The 17,722-nt window shown below is 33.6% G+C and overlaps 1 long non-coding RNA gene across 1 annotated transcript in view; it reads left to right on the top strand.

Moving 5' to 3' along the window:
* The window catches only part of LOC107196757, an 87,776-nt gene extending 70,573 nt beyond the window's left edge, over positions 1-17,203 (top strand). The window contains exons 2-3 of the long non-coding RNA XR_001518190.2: positions 9,768-9,903; positions 16,207-17,203. This is a non-coding gene — a long non-coding RNA (uncharacterized LOC107196757). The remainder of the gene's footprint in view (positions 1-9,767; positions 9,904-16,206) is intronic.
* The last annotated feature ends 519 nt before the right edge of the window (positions 17,204-17,722 follow it).

Raw genomic sequence — 17,722 nt, forward strand, 5'->3', positions numbered from 1 at the left:
GGTTATGTAAAGACATGTGAACATATGCCTTTGATTACGTTAATTCTGTAATGCCTAGTATAGCTGTTGATTCCTTAGACCTGATCTGAATATGTCACTGATAACTTGCTACCTGCCGACAGATGGCTGACAGTGTTGATGACGTTTTGATCATTTGATCATTTGAGCTCTTGATCCAGTTTCAGTGGACTCATGTGAAACATGCCAGTTGTCACAAAGGTGAACATCAACAGAATTCATAAAATGCTGTGGAGATGGGTGCAAGATGAAGTCATAACGTTTAAAGTTAAGAGAAGAAATGTTCTGAAGTCACCACAGCTCTTTGATTCAGCTATGTACTATGAATGTTGTCTATATAAAAGTTGCATTTTTCAATAAATTAAAGTTATTATATAGATTCAGTTGATTCTAATGTGTAAATGGAAATATCTTCTTATTCTTTAATTTGTAGAGGAGGATAAGACGAGTAGAGTAAAATAGGCTTTCTTAAAAAAACAAAAACCATAATTTGGAGAAATAAGGTAGAGAGAATAGTACAGGTTTTTCCTTGCCTTTTATGTCTGAAGGTACATGGATATCCAGTATGTACCAGCATTCTATATCCTCTTTTAAAATTAGATCAGCATGGAACAAATACTCAGGTTTCGTCCTAGGGAAATACAAGTGATACTCTTTGAATCATTAAGAACCACACCTTTAAATGTAAGACCTACATTCCTTAAGGTCCTAGGAAGTTTTCTAAAGTGACATGACAAGTCAATTGAAAACCAGAATTCCAGATGCTTCACAAGGGGAATGCTGTGTAAAAGCATCCACACTAAATGTTTAAGCTTCAGCTTATGAGGTGGTTTATTCAGCATAAAAATTTTCTGTGGCTCAGAGCAATTGCTGCTTTAGTGCTTCAAATCAAACACACTCTGAGGTTTAGAGATGAAAAAATAAATATTTGCAAACAGTGGTTGAATCGGGTAGACTGTTCATTCTAGTTCTCTTTGAGGATTTTCAAATCTTCTATTTTATTACTATTTCTGAATTTACCAATAAAAAACAGTCACCTTGGCCACCAAGAAGGAACTTTAGAAGGAACTATTATGCAGTTCCATGAATGCTAACAGAAGAGACTTAAAGCCTAAGAGGGTCCTTCAGAGGCCCACATCTTAACACACAGTCCCTTCACAATTGTCTGTCAGTCATCAGAAATGTTATTGGTCCTAATGCCCTGTAGAAAGGGTATGTTGAAGAAAAGAGAAATTGCTTACAATGCTTAGTAAAATTCATACTTGATTTAAATATGATATAAGAATGTATTACCTAGGGTGTTTTGAAAGTGTAAAATATGTCTGTATTAAAGTTGTGTAATGTTTTTACGTACGGTAATGTGCTCTTAGAACAGATTAGACCAATACAAAGGCTTTCTGATTTATTTTACACATTTTGAGTTAGATATTCATATGATCTCAAACTTATGTTTACTCTTTTGGAAGGACAATTCATGATGTATTTTGTTTTGACTCTCACTTCTTTTCTGGAGCCTATTACAGGGTAAGATCACCCATAAAGGGAGAATGGGAACAATATGCAAAATTATTTGAGATGGGGAAATTTACCTCACATAGTCTTTGTGAAATAGATGGATGGGGGAAAACATCAGCCAGTTTAACGGTATTGTGGAACCTAAAATTGTGACTGAAATTATTTTTATGGAACTCTGATTAGGACAAAACTGCCTCATCCAAAATACTTATATTCCCAAATTAAAAATTATCCCTACTATATGACTTATTACCAATGTAACTTTTTATTTTGGTTTTTGGGCTCCAAATTTCTTTCTGTTCATATTATTCAAGGTTTTATTTTTTCACTGTTTGCACAAAAGAATATTGAATGATAATATGAAAAATTCATGTGGATAGAAGCCTAAGAGCATTTTAGCCACAAATTTTTAATTTGTGTGATGTGTGATGTGTTAATAGGCTTTTCAAGCCTCTCTGGAAGGACTGGCTATACTGCTTTGCTCTGTGTATTACTCAAGGTTCTCTAGAGAAAAAAGAAATAATTCTGTATATATATAATTACATATATATATACAGAAATACATATATATATACACATACATATGTTATATGTATATATGTAACATAATTTATGTATAATTATATTAATAAATAATTAATATTTACATATATCTAAAATGTATACACATGTATGAAGATAATAAAGATAACATATATGTATATTACATATACATGTATATGTGTGTGGATTTATTATAAGGAATTAGCTAATATGGTATAGAGACTGAGAAGTCCAAGATCTGCAGTCAGCAAGCTCTGGAGATTCAGGAGAACTAATATTCCAGTTCAGGTCCAAAGGCCTGAGAAGCAAGAGAGCTAATGGTATAAGTTCTAGTACCACTCCAGATCCCAAGGCAGGAGAAGACAAATGTTCATGCTCAAAGACAGGAAGAGAGGGAGAAAGAATTCTCCCTTATTCAGCCTTTTGTTTTATTCAGGACATTAAGGGACATTGCTGAGGACAATCTGCTTTACTCACTCTATGGATTCAAATGTCAATCCCATCCAGAAACAGCCTCACAGAAACATCCAGAATAATGTTTAACTAAATATCTGTCACTTCGTGGTCCAGTCAAGTTGATATAAAATTCACCATCACACCCCATGACTTTTAAACAGCTTGAGCTTCGGTTAAGCACCAACACTATATATTTATTTTTTTAAATGGTAAAGCTAGGCTGGGGAAAGCTTAAGTCTGGGGACAAAATCAGGATTCCTATATTTAACCCAAAGTCTAAGCCTTTTACATCTAAGGGGAGACAATAAAGTACATACTCTCCTGGCTAGGAGCAGACAAAATTTTCACCTGACTTTTGTCAACCAAGCCCCAAGCAGGGTGATAGGCAGAGGTAATTTTATGGATGTGGCTCTGAAAGTTATGTCCTGGGCCCTGAATCCCAGCTCATGAGATCGCATAAAGTATTCATTGGGAGGTTTGAGAAGAATCTGTTGATCTATTTTTTAGAAAATACATTCTATGCATTTAGAATAGTTCTGAGTTTTATGTTTCCCACCTCTTCTCTTTCTGTTTTACAAAGAAACTCCGTTGAGGTATAATTTACATACAATAAACTGAACCCATTTTCAGTATATAATTCAATAAGTTTTGACAAAGGTAACCATGTAACTAACCATCACTACAGCCAAGATACAGATTTCCATCACTCTAGAATCTCTCTCATGAACCTTGGTGGTCAGTGTCACTCCATCCTACCCCTGGGTGCCAGGCTTCCAGTGATTTACTTTCTCTGTATAAATTAGTTTGCATTTTCTAGAACTTCATATAAATGGAATGACACACTATTTACTCTTTTATGTGTGACTTCTTTCAAAATCACTCAGCATGATTTTGAATTTCAATCATATGGCATTTTTCTGTAATTTCTTCTTTTCTATTGCTGAAGAGTATCCAATCATGTAGAGCCCTGCAATTTGTCTCTCCATTGAACTGTGGATGGACATCTGGGTTTTTCCTACTTTTTGGATAATATGAAGAAAGCTACTATGAGTATTCGATAGACATTATACATATGTGTTTCTCTTGGGTAAATACCTAGGAGTTGAATTGGTGGGTCATAAGGTAAGTTTATTTTTAACTTTATCAGAAACTCTCAAATTGTTTTCCAAAGTAGCTATACCATTTTGCATTCCTAAGAAAAGTGTATGAGAGTTCCTGTTTTTCCAAATCCATGGAAACATTTGGCATTGCAGATCTTTTTTAATTTAGTTATTCTTGCGGGCGTGTAGTGGTATTTAACTGTATTTTAATTTGTATTTTCCTGGTGAAACACTTTTTCATGTGCTAAAGTATTCATTTCATGTGCTAAAGTGCTAATGAAGTCCAATGTATTAAATATTTTACAGTTCCTGCTTTCTTTGTCATATCTATGAAGTCTTTGCCTGAACTTTATTCTTTGCCACTTTGATATAGTAAGGTTGTAGTTTTCCGTGGAGAACACCTTTCAGAGAAAAAAGGTCACAGACACAATTCTTACCTGTTGCAGTAGCAGTTTCATAAGAGTAAACTCTTTTGTCTGCTTTTAGATGCTTCTAAATGCCTTTAAAGAGTTTCAATTTTGTCCGGTTTTTGTAAATATGAAAGATATGGCATTATGATTGAGTTGGTACACAGATAAATAAGCTAGTCATTGGAGAATTCTTTTTTTAGTGTGTTAACAACAGAAGAAACAGGAATCATTCTTTATAATGAGTAGCAATTAGAACGAGGTACTTTAGAGAGGAAGCTGGAAATTTTCTTCTTTCAGTTAATATCTTGTTTATTGGGTCAATATCCAAAAGAGAGAAATAGAGTTGTCATTAAATTCATAGTTTTAGAAATTATGAGAATTATGTTTGCTTTCTTCCCTCTTCATTATAATAATGTTTTCTCTCCCCACACACACACACACACACACACACACACACACACACACACACTCTATCTGGTTCTCCTGTTGTAAGATCACATTATAATGTTTTAGGTTTATAGTAATTCATATGAAATTATGATAGTGCTTAAAAATACCTGTATATTTAGTATAATTTATTGGTTTAGTTTGTTTAGTGTCTGAATAAAAATAGCATTTTTATCTCCAAGGGAGAAACTTTTTAAAAAAATAGGAAGAAAAGCTGTGCCATCTCACACCTGTGGGCACCAGCCCCTGCCATCCACTTTAAAATGACCTTCCTCCCACTCCCACTTACACGGTCCTGGTTCTCAATAGTCACAGGAGCCAATGACCTCTATATAAGCTCTGAGAAGAATTTACACCACACAAATAGTAGAGAAACATCCTTCTAGAGATTAAATTAGTGATTTTCTTTTTTTTTCATTAAATTATCAGCTTTCTCAGAAACAAAAATAAAAAAGTAAATTTGTCTTGTTCTGGGAAGTTTCAGAGAAGTGGTATTCTTTCACTATACAAGAACAAGGTAACAAGATACCATTTCTACTATTCCGAGAATAAAGAATATCTTTAAAAGAACTTTATAAGTAATTCTTTGAACAACTGAGATTACCCAGTGATTTAATAACCTGGAGAATGTGTGTAAAAGGGCAGAGCAGGTCAGGGTGAAGTACAAGGAATGCCAGCATTTACGTTTCGGGTATAGGAGTCACTCTTATGGCCCTAAGCAGGAGAACCCCTCAATTTGGACTACAGCGTCCCCCGACAAGAATAACACTCAGGCTTTTCTTCCACATCAGTTTTCTCTGTTGGAAATGTGCCTCCCTCACAGTTCAACACTATCTTCTGTGTCTGACTTTTTTCCTTGTTGTTTATAATACACATCTGATATTCTAGAAGAGGTATACATGCGTTGCTAACTTTACTTCAACTTAATGTTCATGATATTACCTACAAGAATTTTGACTAAATAGTGATATAATAAGACATGAATATTTTAATGACGTTTAAATAGAACAAATAAACAGGACTTTTGGAATACATACCTCTTTCTCCTATATTAAAAGAAACATTATAAAAGCTAACATGTAATTTTGCATTTAAAGTATCAAATGTGTGAACATCTCTAAATCTTGTTAGACAGAAAGCAAATAACTATTTTATTGACATCAGTAAAAACAATAGCTCAAACCTTAAGTCCTCTCCACATCTGTATAGCAGAGAATAGTTTTTTTTTAATGCTAATAATGTTAATAAAATGTTCAACATATTTGATTATATTACTTAGCATTCTAAGCCATTATTGAGATATTATATACAAACATTAGTTAACTAAACCCTCAGAATAATCCTAAGAGGTAACTATTACTTGTCTAGAAATAAGTTTCATCTCACATTTCTTTGTGAATCGAATTGTTCTTTTTTAACCTAATTTTATGATTATTTTTGTAGCATTATAAACACCTTTGTATGTAGTACATGTGTATATTTTAAAGGTGCTTTATCATACATAAATGTAGTCATAAATCACAGCTGGATTTGCTGTTACATATATAAAACAAGTATAAAATAAATGAAATTTTAGTTTTTTTCCTTGAAAAATCCCAAACACTAATACTGCCATATACATAGATTTGTCAGTAAAGTTGCAAATAAACTTTTCATTAGATAATATGTTAAATGCTTTGGAAGATCATTGTTATCATACATAAACAGCTTAACAGAACTAAGCAAATATATTTTCTGTAAAACTTGATCTAAGAGCCAGGAAAATAGGTGAATATTTGATCTGATTGGATTGAAGAAGGCCCAAACCATCACATATTCTCAATATTTTAACTATGGCCTAAAAATGTGACATCATGTCAATCTTGGTGGCATATCTTTTGAAAGCTTCTGTTATCTGTGAACTTCCTAAAGAACATTGCTTGGTATTATTTCATATCTCGACATTTATACTTGTCAGATTTGGAAGTTGTTTATAAGCAAAGGACTGATCCTTAAGATCATTGGTCACATAATTTGTTCATTTTACAAACATTAATTGAATACCTGGTATATTCTGCACACATTCCTTAATGAGTTCATAACCTTATGAGTAAAAACTTGCAGTATGAGGGAACAAAACTATAAAATCAGTAAAGAAAAGTCACATTTTATGTGGGGTTAGAATATAAAGCGAATCCTTAAGACAAAAAAAATTTGTGTTGTCAAAATTATCCTTGAAACTCCCTAAAGATGGTGTCAGGTTGGAGACTTACATACTATTTTTCAATGAATTTAAACCAGCCTGCTTTTCTTCAAGCATTTAGAAAACATTGTTGGTTTTCAGTTGGGTATCAAATGAAGTTGTTCACTTGCATCAGTTACTGGGTTTTATGATATACATTTACGTTATAGAAGTTACGTTACATTCAGCAATGCAGGATACCCACCCTGTGAGGGACACATAGGAGCTGAAATCTACCAAGTAGAGCAGATTCAAATCTTCCATGTCATTGTCGCTGAGGTGCTTATACCCAAGTAATCTGGATTAAAAGGTGGTTGGTTGAGCTGCGCTATTTAAATTTTCTCTCCCTTTGTCTCTTTCTGTCTATCTCTGACTGTCTCTCTCTCGGTATCTCTCTGTATCTCTCTGTGTCCCTCTTTCTGTCTCTCTTTGTCTCTCTCTGTCTCTGTCTCTCTGTCTCTATCTCTGTCTCTATCTGTCTCTGTCTCTCAATTGCAAGCATATAACTGAAGTTGGGCAGTTTAGTGAAACAGAATAATGCAACCCCCAGTGAAAACCCATAGAATATCTAGGAAGATTCCAAAGCAGAGATGATAGTGATAGTTGATCTGCATTTTGAAAACTAAGTAGGAATTTAGTAGATTGGTAACATGGAAATTCCAGGGAGCAAACATCATGAGCAAAATCATGAAAGAGTGGGAGTTTCTTGTGCATTAATGAAACTAGTGTCTCTCTTTCTTTGTAGTTCTCTATGGCAAGAGGGTGAAGCTAGAAAGACACAAAGAAGCTATTTCCTGAGGAAGTTTCTTTTTTGGAGAAAGCAGAGAGATCATTTTAGCAGTGATATGAAGTATGATTTGGTGGGAAGACAAGAACAAAAGTAGAGACTATGGGACAACAGGACATTAGGCAGTGACAGTTGAGAGAACCAAGCTCCAGAGAAACTTATTCCAGGAAACTTTCTAGTTCCAGAATAAAGGCCAGACCTCCACTTGGTCTTCTTAAAAGTTCACTGAACTCTGCTTCTTTCATTCTTTTTCCTTTATGTCAGCACCAGTTCTACCTAATAAAATTTCAGGTTTATTTATTTTTCAAACTATATATTATTTATTATTATGATAACTTTTATAATTACTTTTTATTTAAAAAATGTTTTTGTCAATGATATATCAACTCTCACTCCAAAAACCATTATCATGACTCTATTTTCACAAGCATACTGTTATAAACAAAAAGTGCAATTTCAGTTTAGGCACATTAGCACCAAAAACCCCAAGTTTTAAATGATATGTAAGTTTTCATTTTTGCCATTTTACCAACTCTGTGTATTATTATGCCAATCTGGTAGGAAAAAGATTCCTTTTTAGTCTAACTTTCATTCTTTTATTATGATAATGTTTATTATTTTTCCGTGTGGAACACCTTTGGTTGTCTGCTTTCACAACAACATATTCATGCTTTTAGCCATTTTTATTGGAGTGTTTACCTTTTTGTTTGTTTGTTTTACTGAGTTTTAATAATGCTTTATGCGAAATAAATCACTATCTTTATTTCAATTATTTTGTTAAACTTATCGTTTGCCTTTAAATTTTCTTTATGTTGTTTTAAGACATATGGGGTTGTAGTTTTTATGTAGATATTTTTTCCTTTTTATTTATGTGTGTGTGTGTGTCAGTATGTATTATACCTTTTCCCAGAAGAAGATCATATAACTCTTGAAAAACAGTTATTGTTTCTTTTATTTTTCCATATTTTACATTAAATGCTTTAATCTCTTTGGAATTGATTTTAGCCTATGGAGTGAGGTAGAAATGCAACTTTTCTTTTCACTGGTTGCGATAGATAAAGAGACACATTGTTAGTGTCCCCCTTCAAGAGTAGACTTGCTGCTCAGCCGTGCGGGGCATGTTTAACTGCCAGCCTCTAGCTGTTAGCTTCTTCAGTGTCCACCTCAGCTTTCAAGCAAAGGTCACTCTCTTCTTGGGCTGGCCCCTGGCCATTGACCAAGCAAGGCAGCTGTAGAGTTGGCTTTTTCCACTGAATGAGGGACTCCTCTATTGAGCATTCTATGCTCCATCACTCTCCTTTGGACTGTCAGAGACTTCAGTCAGGTGTGCTCCTTAGTCTGAGAGCTCCCCCCGCCCAATCCTGCTGTCTCTCTTTTTCCTTTCCAAGTGTTACTCCTCAGTAAACTTTTGCACTTATAAACCATTTTAGTGTTTGCTTCCCAGAGGATCCAACCAATACCCTGGCTTATCAACAAACTATTTCTACATCCCTAAGTAAAAGTACCTCCTAACAAGTCAGGAGTCAGGTCCCCTCCTGGATTTTTTATTCCATGGCACTGATCTGTTGATATTTTCTTTTGCCAGTTACACAGTTTAAATTACTAATTAACTAATTACCTAATTAATGTAAGCTATAAGCACAGATGCTCTTCAACTTTATGTCCCGATAAGCCCACCATAAGTTGAAAATATAATAAGCCAAAAATGCATTTCATACACCTAACCTACCGAACATCATAGTTTAGCCTAGCCTACTTTAAATGTGCTCACAACACTAACATTAGCCTATGGTTGGACAAAATCATCTCGCTGCCACTGCCCAACATCACGAGAGAGTATCATATTGAATATTGTGATATGATAAAAATTCAAAAGTTTCTAATGTATGTATAGCACTTTCCCACCATCATAAAGTCAAATAATTGTAAGTCAAATCATTGTTTAGACATCATTTGTGTGTATATATATACACACATATATAGTATATATACATATACACAGTAGATATGTATATGTGTAGAGAGAGAGAGAGCAACTCAGTCCTCGGCAAGTTCTTTATGAATATTTCACCTCAGTAAAATCCACATATCCTGCATATTTATTATTGACTTTATTCCAATGTCTTTTGTAATGATTATGGCTATGAAATTTTTTTAATGATTTGTTACTAGCATAAGAAAACCTATTGATTATGAATATTGACTTTTTAAATTATCCACATTGCTGAACTTTCCAAAGAATTCTAATAGTTTTTGCTTGATTTTCTTAGGTTTTTTCATACAACAAAAGTATTATCTGCAAATATTATAAGTTAAGGAAATTAATGAGGAGAAGGTGCCATCCTTTCTGCAACCTCTCAGGAACAGGGTGACTGCAGGCGACAGCAAAGCAATGCCCATGCAGAGGTGAGTGGTCATGGTGAATGGACTCTAGACAATGCGGGTCAGTGCACCTATATCCATATTGAGCAGAGTATGGTAATGGGGGGAATTGGGTCAGGAAGGACAGCATAGGTGGCTTTAAAGCAGTGGAAAGCTGACATTAAGCACACTTTGGGAGATACAAGTGAGAGACATCTGAGGCAGAAAGAAGGCAGAAGCATGGACAAAAATGATGTTGTTGTTGTTTTATTATTATTATTAAGAATAAACTCTTTTTGAAGATATATATATTTCTTTGCCACCTTCCTCACTAGAAGGTAAGTTCCACAAGTGTGTTCTGTTTAGTGATAAATCACCACCATAGAATGGTACTACAGTCCATTGTATTTTTGGAATAAACCAATGTAGGGGCACGTGATTAACCTGAGCCAGGGGATGTTGGAGTTGCTCTATTATCCTAAGAGGCCATTTTGTTTAGTAAGAAAGCTATTTAATATTATCAAATATCATTTTGCACAAGATCTGTTCTTTTTTCTCTTTTGGCCTCTTTTTTTGATAAATTGTGTTATATTCTCAAATATTACATCAACCATGCATTTCAAGAAGAAACCGTGCTTGGTCACACTATATTAATTTTTAAAATACTATTTTGAGTATATAATTTAGCAGTATTGCATTTTATTTAGGACTGTCTCATCTGTATTCATAAGTATATTGGTTGCTAATTTAAATATTATTCTGTCTTTATCAATATCAGGGTTATTATAGCTTCGGAAATGTATTGTAAAACACAATCTTATTTAGTGCTTTTAAAATAGGTTTTTAAAAAATCGCACTTTTATCAAAGTAATAAAGTGTACATACACAAATGTCATTTGTAAGGAAGGGCTTTTACTAAAATTCACCTTTCTCTTTTTCCATTCCTCTTCTCTTTGAGTCTTGTTTCCTGGAGGCAAACCCTTTTGTCCATTTCTGTTTCAGAGTTTCTCAAAATTTCTTCCATATTCCTGAATAATACTCCTTTATTTATTGACTGAGATATTATCTATTGACTTGTTGAGGACTTTGCCTGGTGTATGATCTTCCATCTTCCTGTACCTTCTCTTTCCAGTATGTTGTGGCATTTGTCTTGTTCTGGAGAACATGCATCTTTAAACCATGGACTTCTTGTCTCTTGTCCTGTTAGCCATAGACAGCATCTCAGGGCCTCTAACCTTATACCAAGGATATTGGCACGCATCCTGCATTTCCTCGTCTCTTCTCTCTACATCCTAGTCTCTGTATTTTCATTAATTTTATTTTTATTTTTGTTCAAGTTATACATGCACAAAGTTTAGAGTCAATTAGTTTAAAATGCTTTTTATGAAAACTAACAGTTTACTGTTTTCTCCTTAATTTCCCCTTTTGGAAGCCATTGCTTTTGATTCTCTCTTGGCTCTCTTGGCTGATTCTTCAGTTTCCATCAAAAACCTCTAAATAACTTCACTCTTTGCTGTTTTATAATTTTTTCAGTTTTACTTTACACAAAGGATAAAAAAGATTGAGGTCCTATTCATCCCCTTGCTCTTACTCCATAAAATATGCCCCCCGATCTTCTCAATATTGTGAGATGAATGCTCATTTAACTCTATTTTTCTATGTAAACACTTACCACATCAGAACCATATAGAAAATTAAGATTACTTACTCTTTCTCAAACACTATTTTTCTGTGGTTATTAATGATGCCAAGTTTCTTTGTTTACTTAATTTTCTATGTACTTACTAATTAAAACCCAAATTACCCATGTTTTCTAAATTCTCTTTCAATAGATTCAGATGTACAAAGCATTCCATGGGTTTCAACTTCTTGAAGGAAATCTTTTCCTGAAATTTCCGACCTCCTCCCTCTCTATTCTCTGTATATCTTATTTCCTTTGCCTCTCTCCTGTAATGTAGCTCCAGTTTCTTGTATCCCACGCCTTTATTTTTTTTTTAGTTTACTTTTAATTTTGGGGGACCACATATTCTGGTTCCTTCCTGAGAAACTTGCATGGAAAACAATTTTTTTAAAAAATTAACTTTTTATTTGTAACAGCAACAACAACAACAACAACAACAACAAAATCCAAAGTTACAGAATAGTTACAAGAACAGCATTTGTAGAAAGAACATTTATATACCTTCTACCCAGATTCACCTATTGTTACCATTACTTCTTTTGCTTTCGTTATTTATTCTGTGCGTGTGAAGGCCCATGACAGCAGGGTCCTGGGGACCACTGCATGCCCAATACCTAGACTGGTGTCTGACACATAGTAGGAGCTCAGTAAGTTGTTCTATGAATAAATGAATATCTACTATAGCTGTATTATATTGTATTATGATTATTTGCTTATCTTTTTTTATCCTGTTTGATAAACGTTTATTTTTTTTTCCTGTTCTCCAAACTGCTGTTCTGGCCTCTTTAGTAATTTTTCAGTTTGTGTCTCTTGGTCTTTCTCTTTCATGTTGTTGACTTTCCTCAAATATCTGATGATTGTGGATTATCCATTCATATTTTAGGAATAAAGCGACAGAGAGGCTGACTGAGGCCTAATGTATCTGGATAAGTTGTCAGCTTGGGCAGGAAGGGCTTGTTTCACTAACTTGGATGATCGCCAAGTGCTAGAACAAAGAGGGCTTTAGGGCAAAAATATCTGTCCTACCTGCCCTATTTCTCCCCAGAGAGTTGTGCTAGCATATTCTCTTCCTCCTTCCTTTCCATTCTCCCTCCCTCTCTCTCCGCCTCTCTCTCTTTTTTTCTTTTTCTCCTCTCATTCTTTCTTTCAGAAACTTTAGTTATAGTAATTCTTGATTCCCAACTCTTCTGTGTGTACAGGTGATGGGAATGGAGGAAAGCTGTAGGGGAATCAATTTGTACATATGTTTTATATTTCAATTAATCTGGCTATAAATAACTCACTTGTGCCTACCGCCCTTTGCCCTGCCAACCGTGACTTGTACTCTCTCTGTTCTTCTAGGCAGGTCAGCCTCTTCCCTTGAACCAGCTGCCTCAGGCCAGTTTTACTGAGCTTTGTCTCACTAGTTAATACATAATCACCTTTATTCTTCTAGAAATGTGTTGAAATTTCTCATCTGCTTTTAGCTTTCTTACATTTAATGTGTAGTTTTAGGTATATGCCTTCTTCATTCCTTTATTACCATTTAATGTAGAACCTGGATAAAGAATATATATATTATTTACATGTAATATATAAACACATATTACATATAAATATGTAAATATATTATATATATATATACAGTCCCATGTTGGCTTAGAAATGCAACAATCATAGCCTGAAAATGATTTATTCTTTAAAATTTGAAGGAAGTTTAGACTATGTAAAAGTTGATTCTTCACCCATCCTTAAAACCCATCCAGGACTGTGATAATATTTTGAAGAATTTACTGACAATATTTAAAATTTCTTGATCTTCTCATTTTTTACCTTTTCTTGAGCCAAATTTGGTGATTTATATTTTATTAGAGAGTTCATCAATCTTTGATATTTTTAAGATGAGAGCTAAACATAATATCTTTTTAAACTTTATGAATATCTTTATATCTGCAATCATATCATCTTTCACATTCTTAATAATGGGTTATCTATGGTTTCTATTTCTGTATTTATTTTTGCTAATTAAGAATTTTTATTTATCAATTACACCACTTTTGCATTTTTAAAATTTAACTTCCTGTATCTCAGTTTCTCATCTGTGTAGTATCTATTTCATTGAATGGTAGGGAAGATTAAGTGAAATCCTACATACAAAGAAACTGGAAGAGTAAATTCAAATATTAGCTGCTATTTATTTCTCTTGCTTATCCTGTCCTGTGTTTATTTTCTTGTTCTAGTCCTAATTTATTGAGTTGGATATTTAGCTAATTTATTTTTATTCCTTCTTGTTTAACCAGGAAAATAGTGAAAGTTAGTATTTCTTTTCTGAGATTAATTTTGGCTGCATCTCAACATTTTTATGTGAAACATTTCTCATTATTGTTATTTTCTAAATATTCTCTGATTATAGGTTTTAGCTCTTTCTGTTTTAGGAAATGACTTCATTTAATCATAAAATCCATTGACCAAACCACAAAGAGCATCTTTCCTTAGGCATAGCTAGGCTTGCCTGAGAATTTCCTCACTCAACTGATTCTGATTTATAACAGTGATAGGAATTCCTCTCAGGGCTTTCTGACCTTTGCTTCTTAAAAATAAGAAACTTAATTGGGCTTCTCCTCTCCTGTCTGCTGTTTGCTTGTGAGGCTGTATTACCTTCTTAAGACAGTGAGTTGCGAGTTGCTTCTAAATATCTTCGTTCTACCTGGTTTTACTTGCACTGTCTAAAGCAGATATTTCTTGAATTTTGTGGCCTATTGGTGGCACCTGTCCTATAGATGTCTCAGATTTCTACCAGTGGTGTTCATTATAATTTTCAGTGCCATTGGAGTGTTTTAAGTTATAATTATTACTATGTTTTTACCATTTTGATTATTTCTGTTTGTTATAGCCAAAGAGAATTGAATTTTGTGCTCATCTGTCATATTTTTCAAGAGTCTAAATAGAGATTTAAAAAACCAATTAACTCATCTTTGTTTATTTTGTATGCATTTCAAGCCTATTTGGCAAGTTTTAACCACAAGTCAGTATTATTTGTTTTTACATAATTCTTATGAAAATGTGAGATATTTTGCTATGTGAATTCTACAAAAAGGAAAGTTTAGTTTGATAAAGAATATATCGAATTGCATTTACACATTTTTAAAATATATATTTAGTCTGTATTCCCTCTTTTATACTTTTAAGTATGCTATAAAGAATTCATAATTTCTTTAAAACAACGTTTTGGATTATTTTTAAAGTTTGCTTAAAAATTAACTAAATTTTAAATTTTATTTTGCCAAGTGAATTATATGCTAACTTTCTATAGTTTTAGATTGTGTTCACACTGGGCAGAATCAATAGCTAGAAAAAATATACTGTCCTATAGATGTCTCAGATTTCTACCAGTGGTGTTCATTATAAATCAGCTATACTCTGGTTTTTGTGTTTGTAGAAACTATTTGCAGAGGCAAGTTAGAAACTATCTAGTAATCAAACCCCTGCAATTAACTTACAACCCAAACAAAACCTTGTGCATGAAAAAGCTTTAAAGAAAAAAAAAAAAAAAACCCTACAAATAATTTTGGATCTTGTCCTTAAGTACCTGGAAACTAGAAGTCTGAAGATTTATCCCTTTCTGCAAAAGGCTTGCAAGATCTCTTTGCAGAATTCCTTGGTTTCTCTGTGTATGTATTTTTCTTAATGTGGCCTTAATGATAAGCAACACCTTCTGTATGAGTTTTCACATTTCCATTGTAAAAGTTCTTCTTGTATGTTTATCCCTTCTCTCTGATTACCTATTGCTTCATCATCTTACCTCTTTGAAAAAACAGACTGTGTATGTTTGTGTGACTATCCCAAATCATATTGTTCAATTAAAAAAAAAAAGATCTGACTCCCCTAACACTAGGAAAAGACCAATCAAAACCACTTAGAATAGTTTAAACTCAGAGGTGCATAACCATGAGGCTTGCTTGAATAAAGCACACATATACTCCTATGTTGTTTTTAGTAATTACTGTATCAGAATCTCTGGGATGCGGTTCAGAGACCTGTAATTTTCAAAGGCCTAGATGACTTTGTAACAGGTAATCTATAGATCTTAAGTATGAATAACTGACTGGAAAGGGAGAGGGAGAGAGAGCTAGTCCATTGAAACAGAAACAAAATGGTTTTGTTACTATAACTGCATAGTGAGTGAATTTGGAAGCCAATTTCAAAAGAGAACCAAATTGATTTATTTAATTTCTCTCTGCCCAAGAAAATTAGTATTAATATCTATCTAAATTTTAAAAAAAAATTGTTTGACTAAATTCTAGAAAGAATTTATCATGGGGATTCTTATAAAAAGGACAATAAATAGAGAGTTAAGTGTTCAAGGTTTTAATTTCACCTCTATAAAAGCTGAAGGTGTAACAATAATTTTAAACTTTAGAAGGCGAGTCTGTAAAGAACTAAAATAATCTAGGAACATTGTTTTCTCATCTTATAACTTAGAGAGGTAAGCTGGAGAAATGAATATTTAACTATCTTTTAAAACATCTCTTTCAAACACTAATGTTTCAACTGGGTTTTAGGCAAAGACAAAATAACAGACTATGTATGAACTCTCTTCCCAGGGCCAAGCATACAAAATTCTTGTTGCAAACAAAAGAATGTGTCCAGATCTTACACCCCAGACTATGTATGAACTCTCTTCCCAGGGCCAAGCATACCAAAATTCTTGTTGCGAACAAAAGAATGTGTCTAGATCTTACACCCCAGCAATATGGATGGCAAAGTTGACGTCATGAACGTTTGAAGATGAACTTTGGGTCTACATAGGAGGAAAACCTGCAGATAGAGCCCAGCCTTGACTTTCACCAGTATCCATTTTGTAACTCTATATATCCTGATTCTCATTTTCCTACATTGAATTATTTCTGGAAAGAAATGTGCCCCAGGGGTCTAATGTTCTGCCAGGATGGAGAGGTGGGGCCAAATGCAGCTTTTCTCCTTGACTTCAATCTGTCAAGGTGTTCAGTTCTCAGAGTTGCTCCACGACTAAGAGAACTGGAAGGTCTCGGTGTTCCTTATTAGGAATTTCTCAGATCCTTGAGAGCCTGAGGCACACACCCAACTCATTTTGAAATAAAGCTAAACTTGAATTTTGATCATCAACTTCATTTTTTTTATTGTTTATTTTCTATGTGGCCTTCTATCTCCAGCTTCATATAATCAGAAAGCAATAGAACTTTCATACTAAGAAGAAAATAAAATATGATCTTGAATTTGATAAAGAAAATAAGCAGTTTGCCTGGATCCTTCTATAATTTGTTCAATGAATTAATTCTCTCCATAACAGGTAGGGCCAATGCTGGTGATGACAGATTGTCTAGCTGCAAATAAACATCAAAATGCAAAGGAAGATATTGATTGTATTTATTGTGCTGATCATTTATGACATATGCGAATGTCAAATCAATACATTGTACATCTGAAACTAATATAATGTTACATCAATTCTACCTCAATAAAAAAATGTAATGCAAAGGGAGAATGGTATTACACCTAAAGAGTTAAAGTACCAACAGGCTATCTTTTCTTTATGTTATAAATTTAAAATTATGTATATTTTTAAGGCCTCAGAAAATGTTCAGTTAATATGTAGAAAGTTTATATGTTAGGCTCAAGGCTTTTTGTGTCACCCACTAACTGGGAGGGGGGAACAATTTGCTGTTATAAGGAAGAAGCCATTGTCAATTAAAATTGCTTCTCAAAATTGAAAAAAGGTTTAGTTTGCTTTATTTTCAAGTTATAGTTACCATTAAAACAGAGAATGTATAAGGAAACATTTTCTTATATTTTCCTAATACATAGACCATCCTTTTGGAACTTAGTAAGTTTAAAGTCTTCATGCAACTTTGATTTTCCCTATTTTTCTTTATTGACTCCTCAAATACTTGTTAAAGTACAGATTCCTACACACGGTCCCTAGGAGATTATCTTTCTTACATTTAAAAACCATGTACCTGTTTTTAAAGTCACCCAGGAGAAATATGTTTCATTTACTCTTTCTTTGAAGTTTCTTAAAACTGGATGAAAGTCCCAGAGAGGTAATTTTAGAAACGCTGTAGATAACACCCTTGTGTCTGGCCATGCATATCCTATAAAAGGATAAATGAGTCATGCAAATACATTCTATTAGTGACCTTGTTATAAATTCCAGTTTTACCACAT

Source organism: Pteropus alecto, unplaced genomic scaffold (genome assembly GCF_000325575.1).
Source record: "Pteropus alecto unplaced genomic scaffold, ASM32557v1 scaffold7, whole genome shotgun sequence".
Lineage (NCBI taxonomy): Eukaryota > Metazoa > Chordata > Mammalia > Chiroptera > Pteropodidae > Pteropus > Pteropus alecto.